This window comes from Zonotrichia leucophrys, chromosome 4 (assembly GCF_028769735.1).
Source record: "Zonotrichia leucophrys gambelii isolate GWCS_2022_RI chromosome 4, RI_Zleu_2.0, whole genome shotgun sequence".
NCBI lineage: Eukaryota > Metazoa > Chordata > Aves > Passeriformes > Passerellidae > Zonotrichia > Zonotrichia leucophrys.
In genome coordinates this window covers 43,391,511-43,419,177 of record NC_088173.1, presented here as the reverse complement: position 1 = coordinate 43,419,177, position 27,667 = coordinate 43,391,511, and the positions used below count along the sequence as shown (strand labels likewise).

General features: G+C 42.5%; 1 protein-coding gene across 2 annotated transcripts in view; it reads right to left on the bottom strand.

The window, feature by feature from the left end:
• Window positions 1-27,667, bottom strand: part of ANK2 (ankyrin 2) — a 273,565-nt gene that overhangs the window by 238,106 nt on the left and 7,792 nt on the right. Inside the window, exon 1 of one of the 2 annotated variants that reach the window (XM_064711448.1) lies at window positions 14,925-15,162. The exons of the other annotated variant lie outside the window; for it this stretch is intronic. The gene's annotated coding sequence lies outside the window, so the exon portion shown is untranslated. Of the gene's footprint in view, window positions 1-14,924; window positions 15,163-27,667 lie in introns of those variants that run through there. 2 annotated transcript variants of the gene reach the window in all.

Here is a 27,667-nt window from a genome sequence, read left to right as displayed (position 1 = left end):
TGGGGAATGGGATGGAAAATACACAGAGAAATCCTTTTCTGCTTGACTTGGTTTTAAAACAGAGGCTTGTATTAGCAGTCGGACTTTGCTTGTATCTAGTTAAAAACTGATTCAGTGACTAAGAACAGCCCCAAAAGCAAATGCCAGAACGCACTGCACTGGGCATGGCACTTTCTGTGTGAAGTATAAGGTGGCCATTGGGTTTGAGATTAAGCATAAATTGGGCATAGCTTTGAAGCTGACCTACAATATTCCAGATTAAAGAGTCCCAAACAAACTCCAATTCAAAAGCCGTGTATTTCTACACAGTCATTTAAGAAAAACAAAGAGCTAGTATATTACACTCCTTTCTTCATGTATTCAAAGAAAACAAGGAATAAAATTTTAGAAGCATAGACTCAGAAATATCCCAATATTTCAGTGGTAGAATAAAACTCAGGGAGCACAAGAATCTCAATAGCCAGGACCATGCCAAAGACCCAGGTGTCACTTTCAGCCTCAGTTCACTCATATTTTTGTTTCTGAAGCAGAGCCACCAAAGAGCTTTCTTCAAAGCCCCTCAATACAGCTTTTCTTCTAAAGATACTTAATTATTTTTGCAAAAAATTAAGTCAAAAGCTACATTTGTAAGCAAAGCATCAAAATTCAAAATATCCCATCTTGCAAATGATACAGCATCCTGTAACGTGGAATTGTCTAGGCTTTCTTGAGAGCAAAAGACAGTATTTTTCCTTATTGCCAACTGCTAACAGATGTTCTCCCCTGTGTTGTTAAACAAGTCTTGATAAAAACACACTCGTGTCTTAATAGAACTGGATGTACCCTGAGTGGGTTTCCCATTTGATCTGCTGCACGGCTCAGAGGCTTTTTTGTCTGCTTGTTGTAGCACAAAGTGTGTTTGGTCCCACAACAGTGACAGCTGACAACTGTTTTTCCTGTTTGCAAAAGCTTTACCGTTCAACTTGAACCAAAAGCATTTGTCATGTTGCATGGCAGGCAAGTAGATTTAATCAGATGAGGCCAGGAGCGTTGTCAGTGCCAGGCTGAAAGAATTCTGCAGGACAAAAGCTGGATTTGTCTCTCAGAGTCTGTGTGGGGAGCAGCAGTGCATCTTTGTGAATGCACAAGGGGCCATCTCAAGAGGAGAAGAAAATGAACTCAAGAGAATATTTTCAGTGCAGTTCAGCCAAAAAATAACTGTTCTGGAGTGACCAGCAGGATGCTCCTTCCAGCCAAGAGCACTGCTGGGAGAATTTTGACAACATAAAGTGAATCTCCATGTAAATCTTTCAAATGTCACTAACACAGAGGATCATGCCTTATGTGCTCTATCCCTACATAATTCCATTTCCAGAATAATAGGCATCACTTAATTTTTTGCAGGTTGATTGCTGAATGTGAACAGATATTATTTACAATGGATGACTGTTCCCAAACTGCAATGAAAATCCTCCAAAATAGTCTTACAAAGCACATGCCTCTCCTAGATAATGTCACACTAAAAAAAAAAAAAAAAGCCTATCAAAAACAAACCATTAAAAGAAAGTCTTCATCATTTAACATAGCCACCAAGATAATATTTTATACTCTTTTTATCCTTTTGAATAATCAAGCCTTTCCAGAAGATTTCCACAGGTAACTTAAGCTCAGAAGAAAAAGAATGAAGCCATATATGCAAAAATCAACTCTGAGGCTTGCAGCATCTCCAGCCTCCAACAGTGAGTGCAAAAACAGCAGCCCCACCTTAGTGGCTTTGCCAATTTACAGCACCCTAGTACGGTCTCATCATGAAGCCTTGCAAAGAGGACGCTGGTGCTTTCCAGAGAGGGAGCAGGAAACAAAATACTCTGAGTTACCAAGAGAGTGAGCACTGATCATGCTGCCTCGATATTCCCTTCATTATTTCAAAGGGGCAGCTTGAATGTGCCTGAGCAGCTGCCAGGGGTCAGAGGAAGAGGTGTCTGTATTTCACACAGGGCGTGCTGGTATAGCCAGGCTCTCCAGCATGGCACAGCCTGGCCTTGGCATTCCTATAGGGAGGGAGGGCTGCCTGCAGTGCACCCATGAATTGGAGCTCAGCCTTGCATGAAGTGTTCCAACACTCACTCCAACTGTGCTAAAGGAATTTCCCACTTGCTTCTTTCCGCTAATTAGAGAGCCACTGGGACACAACAGGGCCTTTTCAGAGTGCAGCAGGCCCTCAAGTTCTGCTGAGTCAGGAGGGGGGGGGATATTTTGATCCACTTGGGAAGATAACCTTCAACTCCCTAAATGAGGCTGCAAGCAGGACAGTAGCTATAAATGTTAGCTAAGATTTACCACCTATAGGCACCAACATCCATCTAGACTTATTTAATCCTTAATCCAGAAGATAAGGCAGCAACAGGAGCTGGTGATTGCACAGAATTTTATAGACTTAACTCATTTCAGTAGATATCTGCCTCAACACCTGAAGCAACTCCTCAGAAGTGACTTGTAGAAAACACGTGTGTAAAAAATCTGTTATACAGACTTGATGCAGCATTCAGGTGCCTGCAATCTCACTGCACCTGCAGACTGTCCTGCCTCTGAACCCTGGTCCACCAAAACAGTGCTCACATTTATAACGCACCAGGCTCAGCAACTCTTACATGCTTATTCTTGATTTCCAGCTGGAGATACTGAATCTTAAGAGATACCAGAACTGGCTCAGAAATGCTTTGTCATGTAATGTATCCTGGATAGACAGAAAATCACTGAAGAGCTGATAATTTTAATGTAACTTCAAAGAAGTTGAAAACAGATGCCTGTATTCTCGTGTGACACTGCCTCCATGCTTCACTTGCATCCAAGGCTAACACCTGCAGTGCTGCAGGCGTGAGTGGCACATCTGATTTCAGCTGTGCAGCAGGTGAGTCAGGGGAGCACAGCACAGGGCTGAGGGTGTGATCCTGCTGCCACTGGAAATCTCCTGCCAAAGCAGGTGAAACCTCCCAGCAGTGCTCAGCAAACGCTGGCCTGTCAGCAGAAGCAGGCCCTGCTGTCCTCTGCTCCTGCCTGTGCAGTTTGCATTAAGCAGCACTCTCAGTAATGAGCAGAGCACATCAACCACAACACACATTCAGGATACTCAAAGTATGATAATCATAATACTGATTCATTTCGAGGCTTTCAGAGTGAAAAGCAGCCAAATTTCCCACTTATTTTTACCCTTGCAACAACAATAATAAAGTGCATTATAACAAAAATTTAAAGTTTCTCTGTTGGCTTGCGTTGATGTTTCTCTAAGTTAAATGTGATGTTTTATCTGAATATTAAGACATAGAAATAATAACTAGTCAATAAAATTAGCACTACAAATTTTTACATAACATGCAGAAAAATTAACACAAACCATTTTAACTGAGATTACTTTTCATGGCTCGGTTGCCTGACCTGGTATTTGAAGAGTAGACTTCACTTCTGCTGCAGTACTAAACAATAGTCATTTGTAAGCCTCCTTGAACTTGATAAAATTTTAGAAAGATCTTACATTATTAACCACGTTGAAGTTTCTAAAAGTGTGGGGTTTTTTTCCAGAAGATAAGGGGGGAGAAGAACTGAAGCTGAAAGCTGAATTTCCTCCAGATGTTAATAGTAAATTGGCATCAATACCCAAAAATGCCGTAGGCTCCCCTCTAAACACCTTCCAGGCAAGACATGAACTGAGATATGGGATGGGAGAATCCATGAGAGCAGGACTTGGCTCAGTAAGGTACTGACAACTGCAACCACATGTCTCCTTTGCATACAGGAAGAATTTTATTTTCCTCCTGTCCCTATTATAAATATTTGCAGTCAGGTCAGGTTTTGTAGAATTTCAGGAGCCTCTTCAGAATGGAAGCCAAAACCCCATGGGCAGACCCTGGGGAATCTCAGTGGAAAGTGATGTGAGGGGAGACTGAAAGCAAAGATGGCAAGTAAGGGGCAAAGGAGGCCAGGAAGTATGAACAGCACTGTGCCAAATAAACCCCAGAGGGAATAAAGCTGCAGTATTTTATTTCCCTTGAAAAACAGAAACCAGGAGCAGTTCCACCCAAGTCACCAGCTGCACCAACCAACCTGACCAAGGCAGGCACACCTCCAAACTTGGCATTCAGTGTTTATTTTCCACTCCCCCTTCCCAAAAATACACTATTTACTTCACACTTTCAAAATCTTTCAAGCATCCATGCAGAATAAATCTACAAGAATCTCCTCTTACACTAACACTGCAGACAAAAATACAACTGAGAACACAATTTCAGAGCCGCTATAAAAAAATGAGAATGGAGGATATTCCTCTACAACACATTCCCCGTTTTCCCAATATTTATTCTTCAGTTCTTTTTACATATTTTTTCAGCACTGTGGAAACAGCTGGGACTTTGAAATACAGCTGCTTTCCATAGTGTTTCAAAATTTTAATTTCTGATCTGCATTGGCACAAAAACCCACCCAAATAATCAAATCTCATCTTTCTCCAATGTAAAAAAAACCCACCAATGACTGTATGTCTGTCATATCAGACATCTTTCTTTGAATTCCTTTTCTTAAAAACAACATTCATTTTAATTTAAAATTAACAGTTGCTCTTTGTTTAATAACTCTTGATACTCAGAAATCTTATAGGAGTTTCATTCCCAAGTCCTGAGCACCTCCCTCATTCTGAGGGCCAAAAGGTGATTGATTCCAGCAGGCAATAAAAGCATAGAACATACAGGATAATCTTAATACATGCAAAGATCACAAGTACTTGTGTGTCCTTCTGAGGACACAAGGCACCAAAATCGGAGACCTTAGTTCAAGAAGAGAGTCCTGACAGAATGACCACAAAGTTTCCATTCTATCCCAAAAGATCTCAGCAATTCTGAGTCTTCTGCATCTTAAACCAATGTCCTAATCCCAGGTCACAGAAATCAAAGGGTTAATAAGAAATTGCCCTGTTTTCCTGCTTTTTTCACTAAATTAAACCAAGTACCTAAAATCTGAATTTAACAGATGTTAATACAACTTTTCTATTCAGTACAATGTTTTAGTCCTTACAATGTTTTAATTAATTTTACCCTTTAAAATGCATGAAAATTTCATATCACCTTTAAATATTTATTGACAGTTTAGATGAATATTTCATACTGATTTTAAAGAATAGGGAACATTTTCATAAGGTTTCTCTTAATTCAAAATGGCAATTCTACACTCTCAGATATGCTCTCAGAACAGTGAAAAGCAATTTTTTATCTTGTTCAAAGCAGACTATAAACACTGGCTACAGCAGAGAAATAAAAACATCAAGGACAAGTTTTTTTCAAAGCTACTTAAGTGATTAGGGAGCCCACACAGCTCCCATTTACATGAGTAGTAACTGCATGTCTCAATCTTTTGAGCAATTCTGAATATTTCATCTGTCTATAAAAGATTCTCCCAGTTAAGAGCAGTAGGTTGGGAGTAATTAATTGAAAACACTTCACCTGATTCTCACAGCACAAGTCAGTATCTTAAGATGCTAAAATTGACCACAAAAGCTCTACAAACATGGGACCACCAACCTGTTGAAAACCAGCAGCCTCAATTCTGCAGAATGCCTGTCTTCCCTTTCAACTTCCCATTTTTCTGCCTTTTTGGTTTTTTGAGAGGCCTTTTAAAGCTGCTGGAGATGCAACTGAGGAAGAGCACTGTGGTGGGTCAGACTGACTTAAGGGATTTGGGGCCATAAACAGCTGGGGCAGCAAAGGCAAGGCAGGTGCAAGTGCTTTCCCTGATGTTGAAACAACCAGTGCAGTCACTGTCGGTTGTTCACACACAAACAGCCCTGAATATTGAAAAAAATCCACCTGTTCTTATACTTAGTTTATAACAACTTTTCCTATTGCCAAGAAGGTTGTAAATATCTATAATTCTAGTAGCCAGGTGTACAATGGGCCAGAGAGCAGGCACTCAAAAACAAGTTACATCAAAAAACCAAAAGTTAAAGTTGTAACAGCAGCTTAACATATATAGAAACCAATATATTAATTTACAAAATGCCTTGCAAACATATTGCCCCTTTAAAAAACTTTGTCAGTCAGTAGCAGAATCTTTGCATCAGGTGGGTGGGATTCCAGACTTTAGTGGTTCCTATGCTAATTCTGCCTGAAGAAATACCAAAAACAGGAGCTAAAATCTTTTAGCTAATGCAGAACACTGACACTCGCTTTCCTTTGTTCTCAGGAAAGACTAAAAAGTTGCCTATATTAAGGATATTCTTACATTTTGTAGTCCTAAAATGGGTAAAAAGGCAAATGACAAGCACCCAAATAGAGGGGTAGAATTAAGCACAGAAAATTATGATTCTTTCCAGAAACTGAACACTGTGGTTAGAATAAAGCACTTGAATATGCTGTGCCACAGCCATCATTACCAACATGCTCATTAGCATTGAATTAACATGGACATGAAATACCAGGATGTAAATTAACAGCAGATGATGCTGTGAAAATGTAAGAAATTACTGTTATTTGCCAGTAATTCAACTAACAAAAGCAAATTCTGTTTATCACATGTAAACTCCAATGCTGTGTTGCAGTGTTTTGGTTTTTAACTAAATTCAACTAACAAAAACAAAGAAACAAAAAAATGTTACCATTTCACACTCACCTTCTGTTTGGTACTGCTTGTGTTGGGCACTAATTACATCAATGATCAAATCCAGGCAGCAATTCAATCAGAATACTAGATTCAGTTTTACAGAAGTAATTCTAATGTTTAGCAGAAACATTTTCAAATTACTTTCAATTAGATCTTTGCTAAAATGAAATATTAAAGGACCTGGAAAATATTACAGTTCAGGTCTTCAGGGAATAGAGCATTCTCTGCCAAAGTGACCACAGCATTATGATCAAAAACACATTTTCAATAGTTATGCCCTAAATAGTTTGCAGCACATGCACATATTGACTTCCACTGCAGAGCTCAGATATTCCATAGTAACTCAGAATTCTGCAGGTCCCTCTCATTCATGCCATGAAGCCTGCAGGGCCTTGGGGAGCCATCCCAACACCCACACCAAAGGCTCAGTCAGAGCTGGCAGGTGGCAATAACTGGAATGAAGATAAGCCGAGGTGACAAAGCAAAGAGAGCACATCAATTACTGCCTGTCACTCAGACCAGGCACAATCTCAGAAGATGGACTGATAGCACTGTATCATTCCCTATTATATTCAGATTTGCTCTCCTTCATTTCCTTAAAAGGGAAGGTCACCACAACACCATTACATTTTTTAGTACAAGGCAATTTTTTATCAATATTTATTGTATGCACAGCACAAATGTTTGGCTGTATCTCACAGGCTGCTGTGATTTCCAAAAAGTAGGTCACATGAGGGTAGTGGTCATGAACACTTTAAGAGAGAGGTGATTCCGGCATCATTTCATAAGGTTTTTTTCCCCATATAATTTCTTGTATTGATATTTGTCTTTTATCTTCATATTCACACAGATGTATCTAAATCTATGTCTCCATTTTGAGAATTAAGTAGAGGCACTGGATTTAAACTCCTTAAGGGGTAAGAGCAAACACACCTTAGTGCTGAGTTACCAGCAAGAAGTGAAAACAAAATAAACCAAATTTTGAAACCTTAAACTCTCACAGAACAGGTTTGCCATCCCTTCCCTCTCTCTGCTGACCATCCTATAAATAGGATGAGAACTCATGAGATGAGAATTCATAGGATGAGAACTCACATCACCTAAGACCCAGCTGCTTTACAATTCAGTAATTCTTGAAGTCAGTTTTAAGATGTTTCTAAACTTTTTCCGCACAGGATTTTATAACCAATCTGTCCAAAAGTATTTTTGCCTTTAAATAAAAACAAAGCAAAATTAAACTCTGGCTTTAGACAACCAGTCAAACCACCTAACTACATGATTACAAAAAAAGCAACCCAATCTGATGGATACATGGCATGTAAATCTTGCAGCCATCCTTCCTTCTGGTGATGCTGCAGCAACCAGGGCTCAAGGACCAGGACAATAAGATGAGAGGCTTCCAGCCACAGGACAACAAACAGGGGGCTGGCCAGGCACTAAAACGCTGCAGACAGCAACTGTGCACAGACATAATCAAGTTTAGCTTCCATAAAAGGGATGGAGGTCAAGAGAATCGTGGCTAAGATGTTTTTCCTCACATTTCATCCTGGATTTCAAAAAGTTCCTTTTAAATCCAGACAGCTATTGGAAACAGACCATTTGCAAACAACTGCATTGAGTGCAAAGTGCTGTGGCCACCACTAGAGCAGAGGGTTGGTGCAGTCACTAACCTGGCACAGGAAGATTCACCTCCATTTTTTGTACATCTTCCACCAGACAGAGGGGCCACAAGTGCACATCACCTTTTCCCTGCTTTATCCTCCAATAACACTTTCACAGCCAATATAATTCCTTGTGTTAATCAGCAGTGCAAAAACTCCTCACAAACAATAGATAAGGTCTGTGAAATTCAATGGTGTCAAAAATATTTTTATTTGCTACACCATGACCATTCTCTTGGGATAGCAAAAAGAGGCAAGAAACAGCAGGAAGGCCCTGAAAGCCATTCCTGGCTTGCACATACCCCTCAGCCCCCCTTAGTGCATGTGCTTTGTGCTGGGCTGACAGCAGGAGGCCTGAAGGTAATTTAAGAGGGGATCCCCCATTATACTCTCCCTCACAGTTACAGGACTGCATGGAAATCACAGCAGAAAAGATGGGATATTTTCATATGCCTTGGGACAAATGGAGCCATCTCCTGCAGTGGCACACACTGTGGCACAGGAATTCCAGTACCTGCAGCTCTGTACTATCATGAGTCATTTCAGAGATTAGAAATAGAAACCTTTTAAGTGCTTGTACACAATTACCCAATATTATTACGGAACACTGACAGCTGAACACTGCTCATCTCCCAGGAAAAAAACCTCTTTTTTCAAAATTAAACCAATAATTTCTTCTATAATACATAATAATTTTGTTTCATCCATGTGTGCACTCCACCTATTGCCTTTCAATCAATTGTTCAAAACCTATTTTATGTAAAAAAAGACAGACCTGAAATGCTTTATCTTCCTGAATAATATCTAGTCAAGAACCTGATGTGCCAGCTGTAGGAAGCCAATGAATGTGTGACACCTGGGAGTGGTGAGCACCTACGGCAGGGGAAGAGGCAAGGAAGATGCCTCACTGAAACAAGTCTCACCAAGAAAACTTGGATTAATGGGTTTAACTGCATTTATAAAGATATCTGCTGTCACTCTGACTAAGAGCAGCATGCTGATGAAATCTGAGGAGCACCATGGAACACATCTTCAGTGCCACCTTCCTTTGCAGACATTCACCCGAGCCTGGTCCCCGCAGCGCGGCCTCAGCAGTTCCACCCCACACCCTTCACTCCCCCAGCTGATGGGGGAAGCACACAGAGCATCCAGCACGGCTGAGAATTCCACAGAGGCAGGCAAGAGGCTGCATGGCTTTGTGTTTCTGAGCATCACATCCACTAAGCAAAGTGTGGTGTGAAATGAGCCCGGCTGCTCTGCTGCTCAGGGCTCTCTCGAACTGCCCACAATTAAGACTCTAAGTCACTGTCACTATTTAAAATGACTGAGAAATCAAAAGAGCCCATGATGACATGTTTGCTTCAGCTCAAAGCATAACATTGATTTCTTTGCTTACAAACAAGATCCTGAATCAATTAATCTTGTAAAAAATTGATAAATACTTATTTCTAGTAGTCATCAACTTTCTGTTCAAGACATAAATAGAAATTGAAGGTCTCATAAATAGGTTCTTCCTGTTCAAGATCAAAACCATGCTAAGAACCGCACTTTCTGTACAAGGTGCAATACGTTAAATTCCTTTGCAGCTGATTTTGTAGTTTCCCTCTAGGTAGATTGTAACTGTGAAGGCACAACTGACTTAAGTCATCTCCATGTGCTAAAATCTCACCACTGCCCTACATCTTTTCCCAGAGAAAACCAAAGAAACAGCATTAGGTATTCTCTCCACAGCGTCAAACAGCAGATGGGACTATACCTACTTTTTTACACAAGTAAAAACATATGCTGCCATCTATGAGCTCAGGAACTGGAGCACAGCTGTAGGACTGCTACAGCCTCAAAACTGTGCTGAGCCACCGAATAAAACATCCCCACAGAGTTCAACTATTGTTAACAGTGAGTGGTGCATCAGGGCACTGTAAGTAAAAAGAAACCCTAACGGATCATTATTTTTTGCTTATCATGTGAAAAATCGCTTTACATTCAAAATAGTCATCTTGATAAACAGTTTTCAAGACTCCAGAACATGGTAGAAAACATTTTCAATTAACTACCTTTTTTTAAAATAATGATGTATGTTGCTTGTTTTAAAAAGTTCTCCCTCCCTTACTTTCCAAAAGGAATTTTTAGAGTGAGCTAAGAGGTGGTCAGTCAAATTTTCTGTTTTTCTATTTTACTGATGTATGTACATGTGTATGCATAAATTTCTTAAATATAAATAGGTATTTTTATAACTTATTTGCTTCTTTTCTCCAAACCTTGTTACAAAGTTGGGGAAAAATTAAAATGAAAGCCCCTTTCAGGAAAAAACAAAAGTGGGGGAGGATGAAAATATTCTAAAAGACATTGAAATTAAGTTTTAGAAGCAACTTAGAAATCATTTTCAGGCCAATCATTTAATAAGAAAAGACTTCTTCAACCTAAATTGAAGCAAATTATATGAGAGTCTTTGGAATTTAACCTGTGGGCCCAGATGAAAGCCAAGGAAACAGCACAGGAAGGTGGTCAATTGACAAGTTCCAGCACCCACTTTCACTGCAAAGGTTGAAGAGGGGATGCAGAAGAGGTGCTGGGGGAGAGTGGGAAGGCAAAATATGTGTCTGGAGGTGGAACAGGCGTTCTGCTGGAAACTTAGCCAAGAAAACCATGGAGCACCAAACATGCATTTCTGACGTTCCTCCAAACAGGCCCTATCAAAAGATAAACTAATTCTGAACAATGGTGACAGCAGACTCACCTGAAGGGAGACACAGCTCATGCCTGTCACAAGGGGAAAACATCAAAGAGCTGGTGCTGCTGAGGAAGCTGGGGGAGCCTCAACACTGCACACCCCTTGGGCTTTTGGGGGCCTGGCACTCAGACAGACCCACACCCATCCCACCTCCTGCTCAAAATGCCCATTCCAAGTGGAAGATTTCCCTCTGCAGCAGCCCATAGCCAACAAGGCTGAGCTCTGTGACAAAGCAGGAATACATGCTGAAAAGCAATGGATACAATAAAAAAGCAAGGAAACATTTACGTGACCAGTATGCATTGTTTATGATTGTAAAACCCTAATTTATAACTGTGATATAATATGAAAAAACACCTTTAGCAGCCTCTGACCAGTTGCTATACATCACCATCCATTTAGGATGGCTAACACAATTAAAGCTGCTGTACCAAAGTTTAAGAACTGTGTTCTGTGCAGTTAAACCAGCCTTGATGAAGTTGTTCATGGAACACAAATATTTGGCTTCCAAGAAGACAAGCATCCAAAGATCCCAGTATCTTGTTGGTTTATTCTAAGGAAAGGCTGAGGTTGCGAAATTTAAAATCTAAGTTTGTATATATGTGTTAATTTGAAGGATCAGAATTTACATAATTTAAGATGCCCAGACTCTTTACACTTGCCCTAGCATTCCCAATGAATGGGACTGAGCCACTTTCAGGAATTAAATCTTCCAAAGTTAAATACACAAATAATTTTGGATTGCCATCAGCAGCAGTTGCTGGAGGAGAGGTTTCCAAGCCATTATCCCCAGCACATGGGAATTACATATTTAAGTCCTCATCAGAGCCTGCATTATCTTGTCATTGTCAGTACACAACGAACTTCAATGTTGCATTTAACAACTGGAACAGTCTCAGAACACTAGGTTGGAATTGACAATGAACAAAGGCTTTTCTCATAGTTGCCCCACAGGATTTATTGCCAAAATTAAAACATAGGCATGTAAGTATATTATAGTATGAAGAACATACACAGGCTGGCTTACAGACCCAGGTACTGTGCAGTTATGTACGAGGCACACACTGTTCAGATGTGCTGCTTGATATTGTATTTTGATTTATATGATCCCCTCACAAATGGATCTAACCCAGTAATCTTCACACACCCTGTGAAAAAGCAGTCGGTACCACCCTACTCTACTGAAACATTTAATGACTTGCCCCAGGTCACACAGGAAATCTGTGGAGGCAAAGCAGGGAATGGCTCTCCTGGGATCTCTGAAATCCCATCTCAATATTCCGGCCACACTGCCACCCGTCCTCAGCCGTACTTAATACGACTAAATTACTGATGGCAACAAATAGCAGAATCTGACTTTCAGATGAGCTGATTCGTACAATGAGTCAATCCATAACTTTTGTCTCCTCCAGACACTTAGATCGATGGGCTGTATGCCCAGCACGTTATAATAACCCTGAAAAGCTTTTGGCTCAGCCTGCAAACACATTAGCATTAACTTAAATCTGCTGCTTTGTTTACTATACGAGATATCTGCTCGTGCTCTATGCCCGAGCGACACCAATTAAAGAGATCCAAATACAGAGCTCGCAGAGCGGTGCAAGACTAGAGCTACCCATGAACACAAAATTTACTAAACTTTAAATGGTATTTATGCCTCCAAAGCATTATGATCTGACAGCCACATTTTTCTTTTCCAGTCATGATTTACATTCAGAACCTTCCCCAAAAAGCGATTCAGAGAGCTTTGGGAACTGGCTCCCGTCCCACTGCTTCCGAAATGGATTAACATGACTCCAGCCTTGGATCCACAAGACTACAAATTACAGTGAAGCCACCCCTGATTTAAGCTGTTGGAGAGCACAACAGAATTCTGCTTTCAGCTCTTTAAACCCATTCATTACAGAGTCCACAGGGTCATATAGGTACCAGAGTAAATCACTCCATGGGAGAGGACATCACCAGTAACAAGAGGCTTTTCTTATTTCCTCAGAGGTACCAATGTAGCAGGGCCAGGAGGGGTCTAATTACTCTGAGAACACCCAAGAAGCATTGGAAGTGATAATTTATTGACCATATCAGTGTAGCTTAGCGCACAGAATGAAAAGACAAGCCAAGGATTGTGTCCACACCACTGAAATGCCCACAGTTTGCCACGGTAGGCAGAATGATGCAAGCCAACCAAATAATCTGGCAAAACCCTAAACCAGATTTATAATAGAACCATACTTAGCTTTTTACTGAGTTTTAGCAAAAAAACAGAAAGGAAAGACTTGAATTTCATATTTAAACATTTAGAAACAATTTTGGGAATGGGAGTGCCTGCTGAAATCCGGAGTCCCTAATTATCCAGATGGGCAGTTGGGAAGCTGATCCAAAAATCTCTCCAGGTCAGCAGAGTGCTTTTTATCAATCACAGCGGCCACCAGGTGAAGCCCTGGAACACCAGAGCTAACCTGACTAGTACCAGCACTAGCCTAGCCTTTAACTCAAGCAATAACCAGCCTCCAGTGCCAGCTTCTGCACGGCTCTGCCCTTCTGTGAGCACGGACTCTTTGATGCACAATGCACCAAAGTCAAACAGAAAGGCAGAAGAACTTATTAAAAGTGTTTCCTTGCTCTTCCACACCAGCCCACTCTCCCATCTTGTGCTACCAAAAAAAAAGGAAAGGTTTTGGAGTGAAAAGTGCAACAGATTCACACACACATTTTCCAGCAGCTACAACATCCTACTCTCCAGTAACACCTCCTCAAAGCTCAAGCCCGCTTTGCAGAAAAATGAAGAAAGCAAACAGCAACAGGGGAATTTCACAGACACGACCCCATCCATGTACAGTGACTCATGGCTGCTGAAGCATGTTCATAGGATGGATTGTCCCTCCTCAACACCCTAACAAAAACAAAAATAGAGGAACATAACTAAGAGTAAAATGGGAAAGATTGATCTAACATCTCTGGTATCACCTTTTTTCCTCACCTGTACAAAATGACAGGAAGGTGGGTAAAAAAGCAAAGGTTAAATCAATCTGTCTTTTCAAGAGGTGACACACCCAAGGGCCTTAGTCTAGGCTCCATCCTTGGCTCCTGCACAGTCACAATCTGTGCACTGCTGCCAATGGAGCCTGGAAATCCTTTGGTGGAGCAGCAGACGTGAACAGCTTCTACATTCAGATGTTTAGTATCAGAAATGCTAACTAGTGTTGCTTGATTATATCATGAGAGAAAATTAAATAAGAAACAATGATTTAGCATGCATGTCTGATAGTCAGGCTTCTCGAGGAGAAAGAAAGGGAAGGGAGAAAACCTCAAGAACTGGGGACATTTGCCTTCCCCTGAGCCCTCATTCATTCCAAGACAAGAACCAGAAACCCTGACCATCTCCTCTAGCAATCCCCTCCCATATCATTGAAGGGAATTTTTTTCTGGACAGCTCTTTACAGAGCATACAGAAAAAATGGACCAATCTCCCTCTGCTGTTTCTCACCTGATGACTGCAGAAAGGCAGAGTTTGCACAGCTGAGGCAAGCCCCCCTTCCATGCAGCTCTTCCACAGATGCAGCAAGAGCACCTGTGCCTACCAGCGCTACCCGGCTGTAGGATGGCACAGACAATTCTCTCTGCACCCAGCAATACGAACGGGGGCTTCCCAGCCCATCCCCTCGTCTGCCTGACATGTTATTTTGGCAAAAGGCAGACTTCCTGCTTCTGCTGGAAAACATAAATTTCGATAATCTCTGCCTGATATTTACATTTTCACAGTTCCATACGCAGGATAAGCTCTGCGGTTGCCATCGACAAACACCAATGGGAAACAGAAAAACCACAAAACCCCACCACCCAAGCCACAGGCACGAAACACGACACTCTCGCACGGGCTCTTGGATGGCCAGGGACCCCGGGTGACTTACGGCTGTATTCCTCCCTCGGCTCCGCGTCCCTGCGAGCCGCCCGTCCGAGCGCCGGTGCTGCCGCAAGCCGCGGGCGCTGCCGGCCGCCCCCCGCCCGTGACAGCGCCGAGCAGGGAGCCCTCCCTGTCCCCTCCCTCGGTACGTCCGAGCCCGCTCACGCCAGATCTGGCACAGGAGCACGCAGGACGGCACGGAGCCCGCTGCTGCCCCCGCCGGGCGGCGGCCACGGGCGGGACCAGCCGCCCACTCGAGAACGACGGGGCGGAGGCTCCCGGCCCTCCGCGGCTCCCGGGGAGGCGGCCCCGGCCCCGCGCCGCCCCTCCGCCCGCGGCGGGGGAGGAACCTGCGTGGGCACCGTCCGCGCTCGGCTCTCACCGGGGCGGAATGGGGAACCAGACTGCGCGCACACAGCGCTGTGCTCGCTGCCCCCAGGAATGGACAGAGGGGATATCTCAGACCGGGGCTGGCCAGTCAGGGACAAACCAAGCACCGAGCTGTGCCGGGAGCAGGGAAAAGGGGAAACTAAGCAAAGCAGCTGCTTCGAGACAGCTTTGCTGAGCCACATTGGGGGCAGCAAACAGTGCTAATTTTGCTTTACTGCTGCATGACCATGTATTCTGGGAGTACAGCTATGCTCAAATAATCACAGGATCACCAAATGGCTTGGGTTGGAAGGGATCTTATAGATCATCTCCTTCCAGCACCCCGACAAGGGCAAGGACAGCTGCCACTGGACCAGGGTTCCCCAAGCCCTGTCCAACCTGGCCTTGGACACTGCCAGGGATGGGGCAGCCACAGCTTCTCTGGGAAACAACCCGGTCCTGCCTCTAGCCCCATCCAGGGCCACACCACCCTCACAGACAATCATTTCTTCCTAATATCCAGCATAAGTGTGGCCTCTCTCTGCTCACTCCATGCCCTCGTGACAAGTCTCTCTCCAGCTCTCTTGGAGCTCCTTTAGGTACTGGAAGGTCTCCCCAGATCTTCTCCAGGCTGATCAACCTGTTTGAGGTGCAAAGCTGGAGTGAGAAATTAAGACTGAGCCAGTACTCCAAGGGACATCCAAAGGCAAAATCCTGGAAAAGGAGAGGCTGAGAGAACCAGGAACAGAAGGAAAGTCAGGTCATGGCACAGGGCTGGCAGAGAGCAAGCAGCATGTCAGCACCTCCAGGGAGATGCAGCACAACACAGACCCCTGCTGCAAACTGACTCATGTGGTCTGACATGTTCAGCTACATGAGGACAGTGGCACTCAGAAAATACCAGCTGGTTCAAAGATCACAGCTAACACCTCATTCTCCTCCTATTCTACCATCACTTAGACATGGAACAGACCAAGTGTCATGCTTTTACAATATTAGGGCTTCCTCAGTAAGGGGAACCTACAATGAAGGGCACCAGGTATTTTCCATAGCTGTGCACTATGCTAAAAAAAAGCTCAATAATTAAGCATATAAAAATCTCGTAGTGCAAACACATTGAAGCCTCAATTGTTTCAGCGACATAAGGTTTGATAATTTTAGTAAGTAAATATTAACCCACACATCAAGAAGAAACACAAGATAGTCTATGATGTGCTGCAAAAAATCAAGAGATCAGGGTTAAAGAGAACAGGAAATATGGAGAAATGCAAAAATAGAAAGAAGCCATTCTGTGAAGCTGTACACAGCTCTTGTCAGTGCTGTCTGGAACCAACACTGAGAAATTCAACAGTTCCCAATACTCCCATTAAAACTGTAAATGAAGTTTAAAAAAATAAAATCCAGTAACACTACCTTAACAGATCTTTTTCTGTACATTCCCTCCCCCTTCAAATTAATTACATTATGTTTCCACATCTGACATAAAATGACTAATGTGACCTACAAGATGATTCTGAGACCAAAGCAAGCAGTGGCTGTGCGCACAGCCTGATGGGGCTGGCCATTCTGAACCCTGCAGCACAAAACACACACCAAGTGCAACACCACGGAACTCAGGAATGATGAAAGCTAGGAAATTGCTGCATTGAAATATGTGGCATGAAACATTCATTTGTTTTTCTCCATTCCTTCTCTCATTTTCCAGATACATCTAAGTTGTTTCATTCATAGCAAATGCAATCAATAGTGCTTTTAGCTCCAACTGCATAAAGAGTTCAGCATAATACTGCACCCACTTCAAATCTAACCCCTTCTGGAATTGCACAGGAGCAAATCCCAAGTGCAAAAGAAACTCTGGAGCAGGCCCAGCACAGCCAAAGAGGAGAGTTTTTTAATAAGGAAATACACATATATACACATGCATTGGAGCTTTGGGAAGGAGGAGGAGAGCAGCAATATTTCAGTGCTGCTTAGTAAATTGGGTGTCAAAGCAGCTCTTAGGGGGAGCAGGTCATTTCACTAATGAAAGCTGTTCTTCCATGTTTCATTTTCTGACATTTGAGCAGTCCGGTTGCCTTGCCACGGGCAGAACGGAACTGAGCTCAAGCCAGAGGCTGATCACTTGTGACTCAGCTCAAATTAAAAATCCACAATAAAAAGCTAAAGCGACACCTTACTGCCCAAAGATGCATCCATACCCACTGAGCTTCAGAATGCCTTGTCCAATATGGAGTTAAACTGTCATTCTTACCTAGCTAACAAAAAGGAGTGGCCAAAAGAGCTCCTTGCTCTGCTGTTTCATGACAGGTTTTCTCCTGCTAGGAATGTTTCACCATTAAATAAGTTGTCTGCACAGCAACAGGCTACTGAAGAAAAATATTCTCTCCAGCATCGATTTCTTCAGATCTAAGTTCACAAAGGCCAGCTGTGAGAAAATCCCTTTGTGGGCCATCTCCTAAACCACTGAAGGAAGGACAATTGACACCTTCCAGGCAGAGCCAAGTGCAATTAGCCCAGGGCTACAGAACAGCTTTGGATGACTGCAGAGCAGAGCCTTGCGAGTTTCAAAGGCAACATGGTACATTTGGGAGGGTTTAAGTTGGACTTTCCATGACAGTCACTTCACAAAGGCAAGGGCAGCAGTGAGTCAGGAGGTGCTTCCCAAAAGGAACTGCTCCTGAAGGGATGGACCAGAAATTCTATAGAAGCAGATCCATATTCCTGCCAGGGGAGGCTCCACCTGCAGGGAGGACTAGATAACATCTACCCACAGATTTGGGTCTCCACCTTAGCTATCTATCACTAACCCCAAACCAAATCCCACAGAATCACTTTGACCAAGGAATGGGAAAAGCAAAGAAAAAGGAGAGCGCTTATGTACTTGACTTCTGCTTCTAAAACCTAGGAGTTTTGAATGGAAACCCATCAGGAAACCTCAAACAGCCAAATTAGCAAGTGAAGAAGGCTGGGGAGTCATTTTTTGCTTCATAGGATTACTTCAAACAATTGTTCTACACTCCATCAATTTCTTTTTCCACTGTTTTTTGCTTTCCCTTTCCTTCCCCTCAAAGCCTTACTGGTAAAGGAATCTAACTTCATTTAGAGAGCAGGCAAAAGGAAGCTCTCTGGTATTGGTTCATTTCCAGCATTATGTCTTCCTAATTAAATTTCTGTGCATCTCTGTTCAGCGTTAGGGCCACAAGTGAAGGAGGTGTCTCCTGCAGTTCAGCCACCAGCATGAGCCAACCTAAGTCTTTTTCCAAAGCTCTCAGCAGGAACAAGCAGCTTTCCAACAAACCTAGCAATTCCCTGTGGAGCTTTAACCACAACAGGGAGCTTCCATCAGCATTCCCAGAGATCACCACACTGTAATCCTTACACCAGCACAGATCCACTGACTGCATCTACTCTACAGTATCCAGAAAAACTTAGATTCTGATTTTTCCCCCAAGACAAACTGTAGTCTCATCACATCAATTCATCCTATGGCCTGTGGAAATCAGAGCTACAGTGTTCACTCACTGAGATAACAAAATATGTTATAAAGCACAAACTTGGAAAAATCACATTTTCCTTAATTGAGTACAACTTTTCCTCAGGCTTTCACCTACCCACAAGGGATGCTTACTATCTTCTGGGATTAAACACACTGCAGAAGCCTTTGGAGTGCACCAAGAGCTACTTACTCTTGCTCAGAGGCCATTCTCAAACAAAATTCATTGAAAATATTTTTCCCACTGCACCTGAGGGATAGCTGGGAGACAGTGTGCAGAGGAAAGTGAGGAGAGCCTGAAGTCAAAGAGTAAGATGCTGGCAGGAGGCAGTGTGAACAGGGAGGATTTTTATAGTGTCTCCTTCTCCCACTTGAAAATAAAAAGAGTTCAGTGTATTGAGATACACCCCCTCAACCTACAGATGAATCTGAGCTTCTAAACAAAAGCTTCTTGTTAAACAGCAACAATTAGAAACAAAAACAACCTTTGCACATTATATGTTTTAATGGAACCGTCCTTGACGTGCAATATGAAGGCAAACTCGTTTCCTGACAGCCTGACTCAGTCTAATGGGCTTGGAGGCTGCAGTTTTTCCACTCCTCCTAATGACTTGTTGCAATGGAGATGAGTGCTCTGTGTACAGCAATGCCATCTTCTGGCACAGTTCCTGTGAGAAAGGCCACTTGCTGAATACCACTGGAAGAAAGCTCCTGTTTCAGGAAAACACAAGCCCAGACTCCACAATAAATCTGGAATATTTCCCCTCTCTGCTGCACTTGCTGTTGGGCTGTAATTGTCCAAGGGCACGGAGCGAGGCAGGGGGAGCACACACAGCATGGCTCAAGTGTCTCCTAAAGGCCAAGTGCCAAGTGCAGCACTGAGAGCGAGCATTTACAGGCTGGAAACAGGGATGAGCTCAAAGCCATCCGTGGAGGAGTCTGGCAGGGAGGGCAAGCAGTCACCCAGAGCCAGCTCTGCATGTCCCTGGGAAAATCAGCAAACACTTCACACATCAGACATTTTGACTTCTGTATTCCCAGGCAGACAATCTATACTAAGCAACAGCAAAGATGGAAAACACAGGCTCTGTTTACACTGAGGAAATAAACTGGCTGGCAATCCATGACTTCCCCACCATTCTCACTTGCTCCTGAACAATCTCCATTTGGCCTATGAAGGTGGAGTAGGACAGCCTTAGGACAAGATTTCCAACTATTTTCAATACTTGTGCTTCTTTTTTTCCCCCCCAAAATCTGCAAGGTATGCATGTTACCAGTATGCATTGAGAGTACAGATTTTAGACTGAGAAAATCAGATCTTACATAGTTGTAGCCTGAAATAATACCTGAGAAGAACCAAAACTGAGGAATTGCTATCTGCTGTGTCATTTGATACCAAATGCCCTCCCTGGGAATCAGATACACTGCAGAGGTACTAACCTGGCAATCTCAGCCAAAACAGCCCACGCTCTGCTGCCTCTAAGATACCTACAGCAGTGAGGTGATGACCAGACAATTTTTATTCTGCAACTCATCCCAAAACCTCATAAAAATACTTTGCATAGAACACACATAAAACACCAGTTTCATTTTCACTCAACCCATGAAAAAAATAATTAAAGGAATTGGGTTTTTTGACTGAAGTCAGCCACTTTGGTTCTCAGATATTTACTCATTAAAAAACTACCCCCTTCACACACGTTTAATAAAAAGAAGAGTACATTTTAAATGTTTACACTTTCATGTATGAGGAAGATATTTTGGGCTGCAATTTGTCAACAGTTGGACAAAGCTCAAAGTGTTCTGCTTTCATTTCCAATTGCTTTGATGCCTTCCATTGTTTTTTCTTTGCTTCTTTCCCACTGTCAGTTTTATTTACCTCTTCTCTCTCCCGTCTATCTTTCAGTTTCCCATAAAAGGGGTCTTCCCCAAGGTACAAAAATTACCCCCTTTTGCTGTTGCTCTAAGTTAAATGCAGTTTTCAGAGGGCCCCCTCTGTGAAGAGTATTGCCTCACTCAATGCTTGTCATTTATCTCTTAACAAACGGTTTGTGCAAAAAACAGTAACCAGAAAACATTTATTTTAGAGAAAATTTTACCAGTTACTTTTTAAAGAAGAGTTTCATAGGTTTTGGACTTGAAAGCAGATAAACTACAAATAGCACCAAAACAGTTTTCCAAGCCCTTCAAGTCCTAGATTTCTGTCTTATGCTGGTGAGCAAGTTAACTGGCTGTCACATCAAAGGCATCATTTTTTTAAAACCATAATGTTTCCATCTGAGTTTCCAGTGCTGATGCTCACAAAACCCAGGTTTGTTTTAGTCTCAGTTTTAAAGACTATCAGAATCTGTCAGCATCCTGGCCTGGCATGACTCAAGGCTGTGCCCTGACAAAAACACCTTCCAAACCACACTGCTAAAGCATTAGAAGGAAATAAGAGGAAGAAATGCAGCTTTGGAGCCATCAAAATTGCTCTAGGAGATGCCTGAATTATTTGAACATTAAAGTTGCAACAAAAGTGGCATCTTAGGAAAATGTGTATGGGAAATGTCTGTCTGCAGTGAATTCTTAGGTGACTAATAAAGAGAAAGCTCTGAGTAAAATGCTTCCCATAACAAGTTGTGTCTAGATGCTCTCATTCCCATGGATTCCCATTAGACCAAGGTCAACAGTTCCAGATATGCTCCATTCTCTCAACAATTCTTGCTGGTTGATAATAATGCACTATCAGAATTTTTATATCTCATCTTTGACAATTTTCAATGTGCCCAGAGGAAAATGCTTTGATCAAGCTTCTCTGCTGACATTTTGACTGAAAGAAGGGACACATGTATGGAGGGCTGGCCTACAGCTCAAGTGCATTTTTCAAAAACTATTTTCATTTATCTGGTAGACCATTCTATAAAAACACAGCCAGCCAGGCACTTCGAAGAAAACAACCCTATTACTGGAAATATCTTTGGTTAAATAGAACTCAGCCTCTGGACACATTTACATAACAGCCACTAACACTGGCCCAACATACGTAGGAAATGGAACAAACAGGCAACCACAGTCACCTAAAACACGAGGCTGAAGAGCTGACACAGTCAGGTCTGGGTTTAAGGCCCTTTAAGCCAAGCATCCTGTTTATTTCTCCCGCTGTGGGGGAGACCAGTCATTCAAAATAATATTGCTTGGGACTTGCTGCTGAAATTCTCAGTCACTGCCTGATTTCTCTTTTTAAGAGTATTTGAATGCTGAGGTTTTGCAATCATCAAGCAATACAGCCAACAGCACAGTTATGTCTAGAAAACACACAAAAGCTGTAGAATCAGCAATACCCCCAACAGTGCAATCAGTATGAAAATGGTGCTACTGACATTTTGAAAGCTGTATATTTATTTTTCTTAAACAGCTATAAATAACTAACTTAAAGCTGCCCCAGTATGTCAGTTATTGATGCATTAATACATGTGAAACCAGGATCAAAGGCTCATTTTTTTGAATCTTACCCCTCCATCTCACCAGCAGCACCTTGAAGTTTACCACACTTCCAACACAACTGTGCCTGCAAGCAGTTGATAATCCAGCAGGGCAAGTCCAGAAGTGAGGATACAAACTGTCATGCAGCTGTTTGAAAGCAAAACCTACATCCTTACCTCAGCTCTAGCAACTTTCCTCTGTGTGAGTGAACAGCAGGCTCCTGACAAGCTTTTGCAGAGACATGGGAAATCCAGATCTGGTCTCCAATAGGTATAAATTCATCCTCTCACAAGATAAAGAAAAAATTATCAACAATGAAGAACACATTGCTAATTTTAAGATCTCAGTACCTAAGAGTTCTTAGCATACAGGTCTATTAACAGGTCCAAACTTTGCTGGCTCTGGCAAACATACAGTAAACAAAGACTTGCAATACCCGACATATGAAAAAGCTTAAGAAATATAAACCAAATTGAATTAAAAAGCACTTAGGGCCCAATGTAATAATTCTGCAGCTCAGTGGCTGAACATGGTGGGCTTTTTCCTACTGGGTTATCTCTTCAGAGACTGCCCAGCTACATAAGCCGGGCAATCTTGCCCAGGGCAGGTGTTTAACTACAGTCCTTCCTTTGCAAGGGCATTTAAAAACCTGAGGCCAGCATGATACACAAACATGTTTGTACACAGGATATCTAAATCGCATACACTGTTCAAGTATTTGGCTAGTTCCATGACTTTTCTTCTCAAGTTCATGCATCTGGGTAAACACAAGCATTTCCCATGTCCACTGGTGTCCAAATTCCTCATCAGCAATCCCAGCAATGTAAATTTGGAGTCAGAAGTGAAATATTTGTCATGTCTACTAACACACAACAGCAAAGAGTTTGTCTGGCAACACAGCCAAATAGTGGGCTCTGATGGCAGCACCCAGGCTGGGGGTCTGTTTGTTTTGATAGTTGTAGGGGTTTTTCCCACATATTCAGGGTAAAACCAACTGGTCTTTAATCCCTGCACTCTGAAAGTCAAGCAAACCCAAACAAGGCAGCTCTGTGGAATTCACATTTGGGGTCACAGATGGTGTAGCTGTGACTCCACACCACGTTTCAGAGCTGGTTTGAGGCTGCTGTCTTCGGAACCAGAGCTCGATGCCAGCTGAGCAGGGCACTTGTCAGGTAAAACAGGATTACTGGATGTTCCTTCCTCAAGAAGGCAAGACATGAGTGCTCATGGCAGGGAATCATGACTGATGACAACTCACCTCAAAAACCTGAGACAGGCTTCTAAATTTTTTTATTATTATTTTAAACTGACACAGATGCTGATCTGCCCTTTAAAAGCTGACATGTGTTCTATCTCCTGTGGGTGACACAGACAAAAAGCTGCCTAAATCAAGACAAAAGTAACTTTACCTGCAGCTTCCACTTAGAGAACAGAGGATACCCATCTTGCCCAATACCTTGTTTCCAACTGTTGTAGCCACCAGAGTAAAATTTTGACATGTGTTTTCCAGCTTCACAGCAGAAAAACTTCTCAGTCCAACGAGCAGTGTAATGTAACCAATGCATCAAGATGCAACAGCACTTTCACTATTGCCAGAATCCTTAACAGAGATATTTAGTTACAAGCAAGAAATACAATTACACTTGCACAGGTTTTCCAACCACAGGAGGGATGGAAAATCAGCACAAAATGCCAAGAGCAAATCCTTGTCCAGTGTGTTCATGTTAGAAGAGAAGGATTTCTCCAAATGTGTACTGGTTTCTATATGCATGTTTATGTTCACCTAAACTTGCTACTCGTAGTGCCTAAATTGTATAAATGATACATTAAATGGGCTCTGAGTGAAATACATAATCATTAACAGAATTAAAAATGCAAGAGAAGTGTTACCTTTTATAGTTATTCCATGGCTTCCACTGGATCTTAAGTATAAAAAAGTCAATGGCTCAGCTGTCATAATCTACGTTACCATGGTAAGTGTTCTGCCATACATAATTCCATCTGCCTACAAACAGGGACCAAGAATACATATTTGTGTCATCTCTAAAGAAGATTATGTTATTTTTCACTCCTATATCAAAGAAAACACATCTATATTGGTAACTGCATTTAGGTCAGGGTTATTTTATGACAAGTACAGTCAATACACCAATTACAGATATCAAGAGCTTAAGAAACATTCTAGAAACCACCCGTTCCTAGTAAGGAATTTTTACTGTATTTGATTTCTCAGTACTTACTTTTCATGCTCTAACCCTTTCAGTTTCCTACAATATGAAAATGTTTCTTCTGAATGTACCTACCTTAAGCCATTATTTTCCTATTTTTTGCTTCCAGTAAAGTGTGTCATGATGTGCTATTCTTGCTATCTCACTGGAAAAATAAGTCAGGAGGGGTCACCACAATTTCTTTAAAGTCTATGATAGATATGCTGCCTAGTAGATCTTGAAAAACACATATTGCCACAGCAAAAGGACAGCATGGAAACCTTCAACTATCTTTCAACAAAAGGCAGTTTCTCTTTGGAATAACACTTGAAATAGCCTTTTTCTACAACACTGGACATTCTACAGGTAAGCAGCTGAGTCAAGTACAAAATTTCTCTTGGAAATGGTTGAACAAAGACAGCATATATTCTGCAACAATGAGCCACCAGGCACTTGCAGATTAATTCCTCAGGTTGCGTGTACAAGCCTTAGAAACCTTATTTAAAACCCATCTGAACCAAAAACCAAGATGATGGATATTGATACAGTATTACCTCTCCAACCCCTTACATGCATTCAGTTCACATCAAGACCTTGTGTTGCAACATCAACTCACTCTAAATAATCCTTGGCAGTGAATTTCAGAAGTAGAACTTCACTAAAAAGTATTAAAAATCTGTTCTTTACACAGACCTGAAGTTGGCTGCCCCTAAGTGAATACAGATTTTGTTACTTCTACAGAAGCAGCAAAGCCTAAATAAAGGATTTCAAGCTGTAGCTGAAACGAAGGTGACCAGCTCCCTCAAACCTTTGTTGAATAGCAGCAGGACTGGGCAGACAACTGCTTTATGCTCTGGGCTTGGTTTGTCATAGCAACACTGCTGGAGGGTTCACTAGGAGCTTGTTGTTACAAAACATGGCATTTCCAGGATTTCTGAGTGATAGATCATAATTAGGATCACGGCCATCATGACAGTCTATTACTCACTTAAAAAAAAATCAAAACCTATGATGTTGCTCAGCAATTTTCTCTAGTCTGCAAAACCTTGATGAAAAGGGAAAGAGAAATCACAGATGCAACACAGCCATATTCTGAGGGGGAATTGTTGCAGGGAAGGGAGAGGCAGACTGCACTTACACACCCCATAAAGCTCAGTGCCAAAGCCCCCACAGACAGCACTCAAATTAAAGCTCCATGGGACAGCAGCAGTGGAGACTGGCTTTGCTGAGCTTCCCAATGCCCCAAATGACAGCTCCTCAGAGAGGGGTAGATAACCTCCCTCTGCAGAACACCAAGAGGTGAGCAGCTGCCCTTCAGGCGGGTGGGAGGCAGCTCCAGGTAAAGGTCTAGGTCTGTGTGCACCCTCCCAAGCAGGCAGGGCCAGAAGCAGGCTGACAGGTGCACAGAATACCAAACTAAGTTTAGTTGCAGCAAAGGCTGTGTCAGGTCACATGACAGATAATCAGAACTTTCTTCCACCCCCAGCACCACTCTTGGAGATGCCAAGGTTTGCCCCTCACCTCTGCACTGAATCATCAGCAATCAGGTGTTTTTAAAAATACCATTGCCAAGGGTTTGTCAAGTGGTGAAGGGTTTCATCAAGGGAGCAGCAACAGCTTAGTTCAAACATGAGTGCCAAGAGCATGTCTGGGGGATGAGAGGTCATCACTCATTAGCCCATGCTGAGTATGTCATTGATTAAGTAATTCCATGTTATAAAAATAGAGCACCAATTGATTTTCTGCAATGCCTGCACCTTGTACCAAATCTCACCACCACAACCTCCAAAACCTGTCACACAAAACACTTTGATATAGATTTCATACACATTTGCCTTACTAAATATAGACTCCCTTCTTCGAGCTGAACAAACAGAAGGGGAACTGGCAGCAACTGGAGCCAAAAGGAGTTTTGAGAGGTAATTTTACTTCTATATATTTTTACCCAACTCTTCTGGCTCCCTGCTTGCTCTGACTTACCCACCTGTCATTCTGAGAACCATAAGGCTTCACCCTTTGTCATTTTAGTGTCACAGAAACTTAAGATCACCTGTTCTTCTCATCCTTTTTTTTCAAATAAATAATTTTCTTTAATTGTATCCTTACAATAAAGAACTTAAAAATCAAGTTTCTTGTTTGGGGCTTCTGCTTGCTTCAGCAAGTGATCCATTGGGATGATTAAAATAAAGCCAAGGTTTGCTGAATATGAAATTCCCCTTCTAATGGTGAAGTGACACACATAACAGCTTACTATTCCTGTAACAGGAATGGGATGAGAGCTCAAATAGCAGGAGCCTGGGCTCCCGCTCCAAACACCTCCCTAAGCCATGCTGACTGTTTGCAAACAAATACACATGAAATCTATCAACTCAAAACAGGCCATTGTGAAACTTTCAGCCTCAAATTTGCACATTGCTTATGCAAGGCTCGCACCCAGCAGGTAGAAAGTCTATTATCCATTGCTTTCAGCACTCTGTGACCCCTGGGAACAGCCTGTTCTTGCTCTCAGTAAAGCCTGAAGAAGGTTGTGCTGACACTTGCTTGGCATAGGGGGTAAAAATAGGACTGCAATGGCATCTTTTCATCAATTATTGTCATCTGACAAATCATGTGTGCTCTTGGTCCCTGATAAAGAACCACAGTCAGAAAAATTCAAGCAAGATTAAGCAGTGTCAGCTCTACATTCTGGTTTCCAGGTACATCCCAACAGTGTCCACACCAAAAAAAAACAAAAGCTTAAAATTATTTGGAACATCCTCCTTGTCAAATACCAGCCAGCCAGGAGAGAACAGAAAATGCACACACCAAGACAACAAAGGGCCCAGTAGGGATGCCAGGTACAGCATTTCCAGTGCAAGCCTCCAACTGTGACAGAAATAGCCTCATTAAAGGGCAGGTTCAGATACAAGGAGCTATTTATAAGCAATCTAAGACTAAATTATTAGTGACACGCTCCGGATCTAAAAATTCTCAGAGTTTGCAGTGTTACAGGAGCTGTACATGCAGCACGTGATGCCCCTGAGCTCAAGCCCACAGGCTTTGGCTCCAGCGCACGGAGCAGCTGCTGCTCCCGGCAGGAACTAAAACTGCCCTGAACGGAGGCCAGGCTATTCGCATGCATCAAGCCCGAGTTTCCCAGTTCCCAGCGAGCTCCTGAGAGCCGCCACGAGCGGTGCACTGCTGGCCAAGCCCTGCCAGCTCCCGGCACCCCCGCGG